At 33.6% G+C, this 12,956-nt stretch overlaps 1 long non-coding RNA gene across 1 annotated transcript in view; it reads right to left on the bottom strand.

Moving 5' to 3' along the window:
- The window catches only part of LOC110256457, a 377,287-nt gene extending 371,212 nt beyond the window's left edge, over positions 1-6,075 (bottom strand). The window contains exon 1 of the long non-coding RNA XR_002337969.1: positions 5,835-6,075. This is a non-coding gene — a long non-coding RNA (uncharacterized LOC110256457). The remainder of the gene's footprint in view (positions 1-5,834) is intronic.

Raw genomic sequence — 12,956 nt, 5'->3', positions numbered from 1 at the left:
AGCTTTTGACAAAATCCAACACCAGTTTCTGATAAAAACCTTCCAAAAAGTGGGCATAGGGCATACCTCAACATAATAAATGCAAACCCACCATGGCTAACATCATTCTCAATGGTGAAAAGCTAAAAGAATTCTCTCTAAGGTCAGGAACAATAGAAGGATGTACACTCTTGCCACTACTATTCAACATAATTTTGGAAGTCCTAGCCATGGCAATAAGATGAGAAAAAATAAATAAAAGAAATCCAAATTGGAAAGGAAGAAATAAAACTCACTTTTTGTAGATTACGTGATACTATACCTAGAAAATCCTAAAGACACCACCAGAAAACCATTATAGCTCATCAATGAATTTGGTAAAGCTGCAGTATACATGATTAGTACCCAGAAATTGAACACATTTCTATATATCAGCAGTGAGAAATAAGAAAGAAAAATTAGGGAAACAATTCCATTTATTATCACATCAGAAAGAATAAAATACCTAGGAATAAATCTACATAGAGAGACAAAAGACCTATACACTGAAAATTATAATATGCGAGTAAAATAACTCAAAGATGACACCAACATATGGAAAGATATACCATGCTTTTGGATTGGAAGAATCAATATTGTCAGAATGACTATACTACCCAAAGCAATCTACAGATTCAGAGCAATCCCTATTACATTTCAATGGCATTATCAATGGCATTTTTCACAGAAAGAGAACAAAATATTTTAACAAAGCAACCCTGAGAAAGAAATGGAGCTGGAGGAATCAGGCTCCCTGACTGAAAATACTGCAAAGCTACAGTCATCAAAACAGAGTGGTACCAGCACAGAAATAGAAATGTAGATCAGTGGAACAGGATAGAAAGCACAGAATTAAATCCATGCACATACTGTCAACTAATCTATGACAAAGGAGAAAAGAGAATACAATGGAGAAAAAGATAGTCCCTTCAGTAAGTTGTGCTGAGAAAACTGGACAGTTACATGTAAAAGAATGAAATTAGAATACTACTAACACCATACACAAAAATAAACTCAATGGATTAAAGAAGTAAATATTTGACCAGATACTATAATACTCTTAGAGGAAAACATGGGCTGACCACTCTCTGACAAGCGACAGCAGTATCTTCTAAGATCTGCCTCCTAGAATAATGACAATAAAAACAAAAATAAACAAATGGGACCTAATTAAACTTAAAAGTTTATTCACAGCAAAAGAAACCCTAAACAAAAAAGACAACCCAGAATGGGAGAATATATTTGTGACTGATAAGGAATTAATCTCCAAAATATATAAATACCTCCTGTAGTTTAATTTCAAAAACAAATGACCCTATCAAAAATGGACAGATCTAAACATATAATCCTCCAAAGAAGTCACACAGATGGCCAAAAACACATGAAAAGATGTTCAACATCACAAATTATTAGAGAAATGGAAATAAAAACTATTATGACATAGCACCTTACACCAGCCAGAATGGCCATCATCAAAAGTCTGCAAACAATAAATGCTGGAGATGGTGTGTAGAAAAGGGAAACCTCATACACTGTTGGTGGTAATGTAAATTGGTGCATACCACTATGGAAAACTGTATGGTGATTCCTCAAAAACTAAAAATAGAATTACCATATCATCAAGCAATCCCTCTCCTGGGCACCTATCTAGAGAAAACCATGACTTGAAAAGATACATGTACCCCATTGTTCATTGCAGCACTATGTACAATAGCAAAGACTTTGAAGCAACCTAGTTGTCCATCAACAGAAGAGTGGATAAAGAAGTGGTACATATACACAATGAAATATTACTCGGCCTTAAAAAGTATTGAAATAATGGCATTTGCAGCAACAGGGATGGACCTAGAAATAATCATGCTAAGTGAAGTTAGACAGTGAAACACAAACATCATATGCTATCACTTACATGTAGAATATAAAAGAATGTATGCAATGAACTTATTTGCAGAACAGAAACTGACTCATATACCTTGATAAACTTATGGTTACCAAAAAGACCAGTTTGGGGGGAGGGGTGGACTGGGGTTTGGGATGGAAATGTTCTAAAATTAGGTTGTGATGGTGGTTGTACAACTATAAATATAATAAAATTCATTCAATTAAAAAATAAAATTGTAATGCCTGCAAAGTTTTCTTTGGAGAAAATTCCTGCTAGAATCTGTATATGGATGAACAAGTCTATTTCATGCTTATGAAGTGCCTCTAGGAATGTTATATTAGATTGAATTAGACCATTAGAATAGCTCCTAAAATCCTTTCAGAACATAGCATAGCATATCATTTACATAGCAGGATCAGGGATGATCAAGCCTTGACACATATTGTCAGTAAACATTCGTGAGATTTATGTACACAAAAATATTCTGTGTCCCATTAGCCTGCCATTAAGCACAACTCCTTCTCACAAAGTTTCCTATAACTTTCCTGTGTCAACCTTAACAGGGGTGATTTTGGTTATATATAGCAACCAAATAATGTCCAAAGTCTTACCTCTTCATGCTATTAAATTTAATTTCCACTTTCCTTAAATGATTTCTATATAAATTCACATTCAGTATAATCAGAAAAGTAAATCAAGCTTTGACATTAGTCACATGTCAGCATTCTTTTACTCATCCTACTAAGGTATCATGGATTGTGGCCCCTATCCAAAATTATCCACTCTCTATTATTCACTTGTAGTATTTCTCTCAATTTTTTGAAAATTAATCACAATGGTAATAAAAACTATAAAGCACAATCTGATGGTTAACTATTTTTGGCTACTCCAAAGTTGAGTCATCAGGACATATGTCATTTCATTCCCCAAGATCATCCAAGTGTAATATTACACATCCAAGTTAATATTTAGGCAGATTTCATAAATCAGTAGAAATTAAAATTTTCTTCTGTGCAAATCAGGTCTCCACTGAGTTTTTCTCTAAAACCAGTAGCCATTAGATAGTACCATACCTGAAATAAAGAGTAGACAGGATTATTCTCTAGATCTGAGATACTCTCAGTAAAATGGTATGATTGACTTTCTTCCTAGTACTCTGCCACATTTTTGAGCATTCCTCCTGTTTGCTGGATTTTCTCTGTTTCCATGTATCGTCTCTTGATCCACACTCCTTTTCCTTTGCTCAGTCTTTCTCCTCCTGGCTCAGCTATACTCTTTACCCACAGGGCAAAAAAATAAGGAAAACTGACAGATACTTTCTATCAGACTCACTTGAGATGTATACCAAATTATTTGACAGCTTAAAAAAATAGCAATACTGTCTCTGTTGAAGGTGATGGAGTTATAGCCACAGTTAAATGATTTTTATTTTTTCCATTATAGTTGGTTTACAGTGTTTTGTCAATTTCTACTGTACAGCAAAGTGACCCAGTAACAAATATATATACATTATTTTTCTCCTGTGATCCTCTATCATGTTCCATCACAAGTGACTCTATACAGTTCCCTGTGATACACAGCAGGATTCCATTGCTTATCAACTCCAAGTGCAATAGTTCGCATCTATTAACACCAGATTCCCACTCCATCTCCCTTTTGGCAACCCCAGTCACTTCTCCAAATCCATGTGTTTCTTTTCTGTGAAAAGTTTCATTTGTTCCATATATTGGATTCCAGATATAAGTTATATTATATGGTATTTGCCTTTTTCTATCTGACTTACTTCACTTAATATGAGAGTCTCTAGTGCCATCCATGTGGACCCCAATTTGGCTACATGGGGTGAAGTAATGGTATATTCTACAGTATGTTTAAGAATAGGAGCTGTCAAATGTAATGGCATATGTAATATGTCTTGTGCATTTATACCAAGTTCTTGAGATACACATAAGTCTCTTTGGGCCTAAGACTCTGGGATCAGACAAAATCAAAGAACATTTTTTGAGGTGGGAAAGTCAGAAATTTCTGCACTTTCATCATTCCTTATTCCTCATTCTCATATGCAGTCTTGAAATCTTCCCCATCAAGACCCTGGCTTACCTCCTTTCATATACAACATGAGATCACAGTCTTTTAAATAATCCATGCTTTTAAGAATTTAATAACATATTTTGAGTAACAGGTACTTCAATTACTCATTTTAATGTCAAATTATATCAGTGTTCTGAGGGTGTGGTAGGAATATGGTTCATCCTTATTTCCTTGCTTGTTTTTTGTTATATTGGTAGCAACAATATATACAATATGATAGGAGAGATATCCAGATAGTCTGAATTGATAGAAAATTTGTTCTCCCAAAGTTTTACTTCTGTTACAAGATAAGTAAAGTATAAAGCAGAATAAGTATCAATCCCAGTTAATGATTTGTGGAGGCTACTGGTAAAAGTCCATGGAGCTATTGGTATAGGTCCAATATAAACAAGTGCTAGACATAAGGCAGAGCTTCTGACCTTGAGGAATTATTCCTCAAGCCTTTTTTAATGAGTTTTCTTTTGTCGAAAATAGGTATAGTTTTTTTGTTTTTGTTTTTTTTTTTTCCTTACGGAAGTTTTATAGGATGCAAGGGTAATGGGCATTATCTCTATCAGACATGGTGTGAGTACCTATATTTTTGAATGTTTCATATACCTAGAAAGAAAGACTTGGAGGTCTAACAAAGTCATCTGCTTTATCATTCTAATCCCTTTCTGATTTTTGTTTGTGATAGTTTTTTTCCTGTGGTTGTGTATATGCCACACACAACACCCCCCCGACAAACACACACACCACAGTTTTCTACATGAACCGCTTTCATTCTTTCTGCAAATTCCCACAGATAATTCCATTTCTAAGAATCCCATAGGAAGGTACTTTTATTGTCTCAGCATCTAGGATTCTGTTTGCCTGTCCATATTGCAAGGATACTAGCTTCTGTCCAACAGTCTGTAAATATTCAAACAGTGCCCTAAGCACCCAAGCCTAATTTCCCATCTACCACAAAATAAACAACTCTCAGCTCTGACCTTCTGTCACTAAGATTTTTACCATCTGCAGGGTATATTGCAGATGATTTCTAACCAACAATGAAATCCTCTATTGGGAACCTGGAAGTCTGTGTTACCTCAGTTGGGAAGAATCATGTTGTTCAGCTTATGCAGCAAAGAGGGCAGAAAAGTCCTTGGGGTGCTCTATATCCAGTCTTATGGGCAGTGAATTAATCTTCTCATGAACAAGGTGGATTCCTTTGAAATTTTCCTGGTTAGTATGCCCAGGAATATATTATTTCCATCTCATGAGTAATCTTACTAGGTTCTTCTATATTTGAATATTTCTCATCTGTCACCACAGCCATAATCAGTATCTCTGGCTCCAGAATTATCTGATGCCTTTTTATGGTAAGGCAGTTTATACAAACATCCCACAACAAGGTAGTGAGTGTCTATTTAATGGGCTGTGAAAAGCAACTGCACAGGCTGCTTTTGAGTAGAGAACTCCTGGGAATTTCACAGACTGGACTGACACTTGAATTTTAGTTGGATTTAACAGTTAGTCTATTTGTAGTATGAATGACTATAGTTCTTAACTCTTCCAGTGCTTCTTCCTCAAAAGAAGCAACTCATGATATTATTGATGCTGTGTATTAAAATGGTTAAACAGATACCAAGTCCAAATCCTGTCACTAGACTCTTGCAATTCAAATATCCCCATAGAAAAACAATAACTGTGTACTAAATTCCAATCTAGAGAATGCCACATAGAGTTGCCAGATAAAATATATTACTTGTACCATGCAATATGTAGGACATATTTATACTAAAAAGAAAGCATTTAAAAAAATCTGAAGTTCAAATTTAACTGGGTTTCTATGTTTTATTTGCTAAAATGGCAAACTTACCTTTGGATGGAATCCAAATTTGTATAGAAATAAAGGAATTAGCCTTGTGACTTGCTGTCCCCTTGGCTTGTTGTCCTTCCTGTGGAGCCTACCCCATATCAAGTACAGCTGAACCAATTTAAGGAATCATATTGTTAATTCTGGTAGTCTATTGTCAAACTCCTGGAGCCATCTGTTTTGTACACTGGCCATACAAGACCAATAAAAGGACTTAATGGGGAATTAAAAATCCCTCTTCAACCATTTCCTGAATCATAATAGTGATTTCTCATTGCCCTCCTGATACCATGTTGCTTAATATTTGCTAAAGAGGAAAGATGGAATAAGTCCAATATTTAGTTTGACCAATTAACTGGCTGAAGAACTGAAACAGTCTACAGAAGGGGTGAGGGAAACATGCCCCATTCATGTACAGTACCCACCCAAATTATTCACTCAAGTAAACTGACCAAAGACTAATCTCTCCAGTGCCATTCTACAATTTGTTTTTCAACTTCCACTTTAATTTCCTCTACCACATATCCATATGCTCTTATTATAGACTTCAGGGCTATCAGAGTACCATCTGTATCCATCAGAGGGATTATATTGAACTCCTGTATCTAGAATGTGTAAAATGTGCTGCATGGCACCCCTGAACATGTCTCCCAATTCTTTGCATGTTAAGATGCCCATTCAGGGGTTAGAGAAGAGAATCTATGCTTTTTAATTTCACTTAACTTTTAGAGGATAAATTTACAACCTTTCTCCCTTACCCACTGTTCATTCAATATAGTTCATTCTAAAGCATGATCCTCATAATTATACTTGAATTTCTTTAGGCCAGAATAAAGAGATAACGTTAGATGTTGTAATGTAAGTGGTGAGTGGAACAGTTCTTTCACCTGTACACCCACCCTATGTTGACAATGAGCAACTGACTTAATGGGAATCCTATCAGGTTTCTCTGTTTTTATCCCATTTTTCTAAAGCCATCTAAACAAGTCCATCCAATTTTGTCATGTATCCCTTAAACATTCTTCTATTTTTTTTCTATTTTTCTCCTACTATATAGTTTCTTCTGAGTGGCTGGCATATGTTTCATATCATACAACTTCTTGTACAGAGAACAGTGCAATTAGTGCCTCCAAATGTTCTCTAGACCCCCAAAACAAGACTACATAAGGCACCAAAGATTGGGGAATCATTTGTCATACTATAATCTATAGCATAGTCCTTGTTATTAAATATGTCATCATAATGCTAGTTTAGAATTACCTGCATTAATAACATTTATATTGCCTCCAAAGGAATGTAGATCTGCCAAAAATCCTAATTCACTAGCTGTAGCATGCTAATAAATAACCACTACCTGGAAATGTGTGCTAATACAAGTTTACTTGGGGATTATTTGTCAACCTAAAGATATTTTTTTCCACTTAGCATTTTCTGGAAATAGAGACCCTCTATCCCACCACATAGTGCATTCTAAGAATTTACGCATCTATGCCAATAACAAATTGCCAGACTTCTCCTATAAAAAACCCTAATTCTTTAACAGAATAGCCTTGGAATTACATGGTCACTTGACCATAGCCTTCATTCCTATATACATACATACCATTTAGAGTAATAAGTGATATACCAGCTACCGAGGTAGTTGTGGAAGCATAAGAAGGCTTTTCCACTGACAGAGATTTCTGGTAGTATTTATTTTTATCTTATTAAGGAAGCTTCTTTCAGACATCTATTTTTTAGCTTAACTGCTAACAACAGATAGAGATTGAATTTTTTGCTAATTTCCTTTTCTGCCCAGCAGAAGGTTCTGTGTCCATCCATTTAGCTAGTTCTCTGAGTTTAAAGTCCAACTTTTCTAAGTTCCATTGGTCAGAATGGCTCACAAAACCTGCCTCAGATCTTTCACACTTCTCCTCAAAGATGAGTAGACACCATTATGACATCAAATCCTCATCCTCTTTTCCATTTCATCCTGTGACTGAAGGTGAGTTAGACATTTATGAACTGTGGGTCTGAAAGACATCATTTACACAGAGACACTCTGTGCTAACAGAGAGAAAGCTTGACAAGTTTAACTCAAAAGAATCAAAGACCTTCTGCAATATCAAACTTACTAAGAATCACAATGATTGATTTAATCACCAGACACAGGCAAGTTATGGAAACTTTTGCCTCAAAAACAGCTATTCTCCTCTTTTTTTTTTTCGCTGCATTTGGATGTACTTTGGCATTTTGGGCCTTGCAGAAATAAATGTGGGGCATCACATACTCAAAGGGAGCTTTCTGGTCAGGAAAGATTTCTAATTAATTTTCCAAAAAAAAAATTCTCCAAACCATAGTGCCATTCCCCTTACAATTCATAAATTCTACTTATTTATTATAAACAAACTAGACCAAGTAAATTCTGGTAAAAATATTGCATAAATGTTTTCCATTATATTATCTTTTCATGAAAAAAATGTTATTAAGAGATCTGATTAGCATGTGAACAATGAAATTTGACATGCTCATTTTTTCACTGGTTTTTTTTTCTTCTCTCTCTGGGATCACAAATATATGAAGGACAAGTTAAAACTGGTTGCTAATCTACTATAATCATGCTGAAAACAAGAGGAAAAACAATGGTAAATAAATCTTTATGCATACATAGTTATGTAGCAAACATCTTTATATCACTTATTATAAGACACTGTTTTAAGCACTTTTACAAAATAATACCTCATTTAATTAAATACCAATAAACAATTCTATGAAGTAGTTGTTATTTCATCATTATTACAGCCATTTTACAGAAGAGGAAATTAGAAAAAGTAACTTGTCCAAGGCAAGCAGAAGAGACAAATTTGAACCCTCGTATCTGACTTCAAGATTCACTCAATCACTATGCTAAGCTACTTCTCCTTAAAATAACTATGTATAAAGTTATTAATGCAAATATGAGTTTTTTGGCATCACTTGAGAAAGAGTATATATGATAGTGAATTAACAGTTAAGAGTTCTGGATTTTATCCTGGAAGTGAAATCATCAAAGTGGCCTTCGCTATGTCTGTTCATTAACCTTTGTGCCAGTTTTCTCATCCAGACAATATGGGATTTGTTCATAAGTGTATAAATTCAAAATTTATATATGTAAGGAACAGGATAATAAGAGTAAAATATTCTGGGGTAAGAGCACCCTATCACTGCATAAATATAACTTCTGACTTCCCAAAAAAGTGAAAGATGCTAAGGTCAGACTTTAAGGGGAGATGGAACAATGAAGATACAAGTATTGATTTAAGAAGAAAGTACTTGGTACTATGTTATAAACAAACAGCAACACATATACGCATGTATATCCAATACATATCTCTCTCACACACATATAATTAATCTGTTCTTTTATTTCTTTATTAGTTTGAAAAATATCTATTGAGCATCTATTATGCTATTGATAGGATTTAGGACATGCTACCCCAAAATATGATACCTTGGAACATTAAATGTCATAAGCTAAAGGAATTTTAAGAAAATGAAAGAAGCAATAAGGTCTGCTCTGACTTTCTACCTTCATCCTTCTTCCCTGAGACAGGTCATAAAACTCCCATCTAAAAGTTACCCTCCCTATAACAGAAGAAAGACATTCTTATCACCAGAGATGGGGAACTGGGGTTCAAGAAATCTGTACAAACAAAACTTGTTAAACTAACCCTTATCTTCCTACTTACCTCATCATTTACTAGCCCTAGCTGAATCCTTTTGCATTGCCAGTTCTTCACAAATTGTACTGTGTCTCTGTCTAAAAGGTGTAAAAACTCCTTCACTATTTTTCAAAATATATAATAATTCCTTGGAAATCACTGGCACTTGCTCTGATACTTCTCTTCTATTCTCTCTTTTATTTTAATATTAAACAAATAATCTAAGCTCTTTATTTTTTTAAACTTTTATTATTGAAAGTAGCAAAAACATTAAAAATTAGAGAGAATTATATAATAAACCCATACACACACACGTATCTATCTATCTATCTATCTATATATATACACACATCACCCACTTTCACTGATTATTAGCGAATAGGCAATATTATTGTCTGTACTTCTAGTCTATCTCATTTTAAACTGTTATGAAACAACTCAAGCAATTTTCATATAGAACTATTCATAATATTCTAGGATATCTCTCTAAAAATGCTTTTTTAAAAATCCAAAATATTTCAAAACAAAGAAAATTACTTATTTAATAATATTAAAAATTTTATTCAAAAATCTACAAAATCACAAATGTGTTTCAATCTTTTTGATTGAATCAATATCCAATACATTGATTACTTTGTAATTAATTATACACTTACTACACCAGTTTTAGTAAATAGGTTCTGCCTTCCTATTGATTTTTGCCATTTATTTATTTTCAAAACAAAGTTATATTTACTGTAGCCTGGTTTTAATATATATAGAAACTTTATGGTGCTACTTAACATTTTCTAGATTCAGGTTTCATTTTTTGCAGAACTACTCTGCAGATGGTGTTATGAGCATCTATTATAAGATCCATAATCTGATTGGATTTTTTCATAATATCAGCAAAGTGTTGATCACTGCTTAGCTTTATTAATTCACTAGTCATCCTTTCTCTCTTAAATTTTACACCAGTTATGTTTTTGATCCAAAAACTACATACAAACTGTTCTTGTTAAAGTCACCAGAGACTTTTATTATTAAGTACAATGGTAAATTTTCTGTTCACATCTTACTTTGACCCATTGGCAACATTTGACACAGCTGATGAGTCATCATCCTTAATGGGCTTTTATCACTGGGCCCCCAAGAAAACACACTCTACCTGGTTGTCTTCCTCCCATAGAGGCCACTCATACTGTTTTCTCCACTGTTTCCCTTCTTTCCAAATGTTGGTGTTTCTTGGTCCTTAGATATCCTTTTCTTACTATTAATTGCTTATGGTTTATATCTCACCCAGTCTCATGGCTTTAAATATCATATATTACGTACTGACAATTCAAAAATTTGGATTTCTATTCTGAATCTTTTCTCTGAACTTCTTCATTTTTAGCCCCTTCATCTGGATGACTAATGAATACCTCTTACTGAACATGCTCATGTTAAATAATGAACATGAGGTATATGAAGGATTGCTAAATCTCAATAATAAAAGACTAGACAAAACAATTCATACAGATGATATTTAAAAGTATATAAATGACAGCAGGCACAGGAAAAGATATCCAGATCATTAGTCATCAAGAAATAACTACCAGATTCCACCACTAAATAGGACAAACAGTAACAAGTCTTAGCAAGGATTTTGAGTAAATGAAACTCTCATACATTGCTGATAGGGATGCAAAAGGGAACAAAATTTGGAGAACAATTTCTTTAAAAAATAAAAGCATACCTGCTGCAACCATTCCATTCCCAGATACTTATGCAAGAGGAATGAAAATATGTCCACAAAAATATTTATATTTGAATATCATAGAAGCTTTATTCATAATAACCAAAAATTAGAAATTACCTAAATTTCCATCAATTAGTAAATTAACAAACACATTATAGTATACATAAATAAGGTATCATTTAGCAATAAAAAGAAATAAACTGCTGATATATTCAATAACAACATGGATGGATCTCAAAATGTTATGCCTAATAAAAGAAATAAGATCTCAAAATGTCATACTGTATACTTTCATTAATGTGAAATTAAAGAACAAACATGATAAGAACAAATTAGTGGCTGTCTAGGATTGTATATGGAGTGGCAGACTGACTATGAAAGAACATAATAGGAATTTGGGGTATTATTGAAATGTTCTGTATCTTGATTTTGTTGGCTATAAAATGCATGTATTTTTGAAGTTATTGAACATTACACTTATGATGCCTATATGTAGTCATGTGCATGTAAATTATACCTCAATAAAGTTGATCAAGTATATGTGGGTGTGATTGTGCATTTGCTTAAAAAATGTGAATACTTCACTACCACCTTCACTGCTTTCTGGCCCAAACAATCATCTTTATCCAGATTATTGTTTTAGCCTCTGAAGTATCCAGGTTTCCCAAATCTGTCCCCCCAAAATAACTTCTCAACATGACACCAGTGATCCTTTTGAAACGCAAGTCAGACTATGTCAACTTTCTGCTCAGAATCCTCAAATGGCATTCTGTTTTACTCAGAGTACAAACTCTTAACTATATTTATCTTCTGCCCTTATTTCCTAATATTTTTCCTTTTTCCCACTTTTGCCCCATATACATTGACTTCTTTGCTCTTTATTCAAAATGCCAGTCATGTTCTGCTTCAGGATATTTTCACCTATGTTTCTCTCACTCTAGAGCACTTCCCTTAATGTTTACATGGCTAAATCTGGGGCCTCATTTAAGTCTTTGCTCAAATTGCTCATTTTCAGAGATACTTACTCAAAAAACTCATCTAAAATGCCAAATTACTAGCCTATCATCACCACTTCATATTTCTTGTGCTCTTTATTTTATTTTCCTCATGGAACATATCAACTGCTAATATGGTTATAGCTGATGCAGTATGTTTTCTGTCAACTTCCGTTATAATGAAAGCTTCTTGAGGACATTCTTTCTAGTCATTGCTATCACTTCACAAACTAAAATAGTAACTAAATGATAAAAGCTAATCATAGAACTTCTTTAAATGTATGAAAGAAAGCAGACTATTATACATTATACATAGAAAAATACTTTCAGAGTAATGAAATATTCACAGTAAGATAACAAAAGTGTATGGAACGGTACTACTTTTGAAATAAGCATTTGGGGTATACATGCAATTTTATAATGATGAATCTATAATATTTATAAAATTATGCATTCTCTTAAAACTGAAAGTAATTCAAAATGTAAAATTACAAAGCCAAATATTATCCCAAACCCCAACTTCCATGTTTATTTTTCTACAGTAGTATTAATGGAGACATTTTACTTAATCTTTTCCCCTTTAAAATGACTTACATTTCCATATGGGTTGTTAGAAGAATTCTTCCTTCACGTTAAAAGTTAGATAATTGAAACAAGTTATGTTTTGATGGTAATTGTTTTAATATTTTCTCTTACATATGTTGTGCCTTTTAGTTTGCATATTTTTTCT

The sequence above is a fragment of the Sus scrofa genome, chromosome 13 (genome assembly GCF_000003025.6).
Source record: "Sus scrofa isolate TJ Tabasco breed Duroc chromosome 13, Sscrofa11.1, whole genome shotgun sequence".
In the NCBI taxonomy this organism is placed as follows: Eukaryota; Metazoa; Chordata; class Mammalia; order Artiodactyla; family Suidae; genus Sus; species Sus scrofa.
The sequence above is the reverse complement of the archived record's forward strand: the minus strand, read 5'-3'. Positions and strand labels throughout refer to the sequence as shown.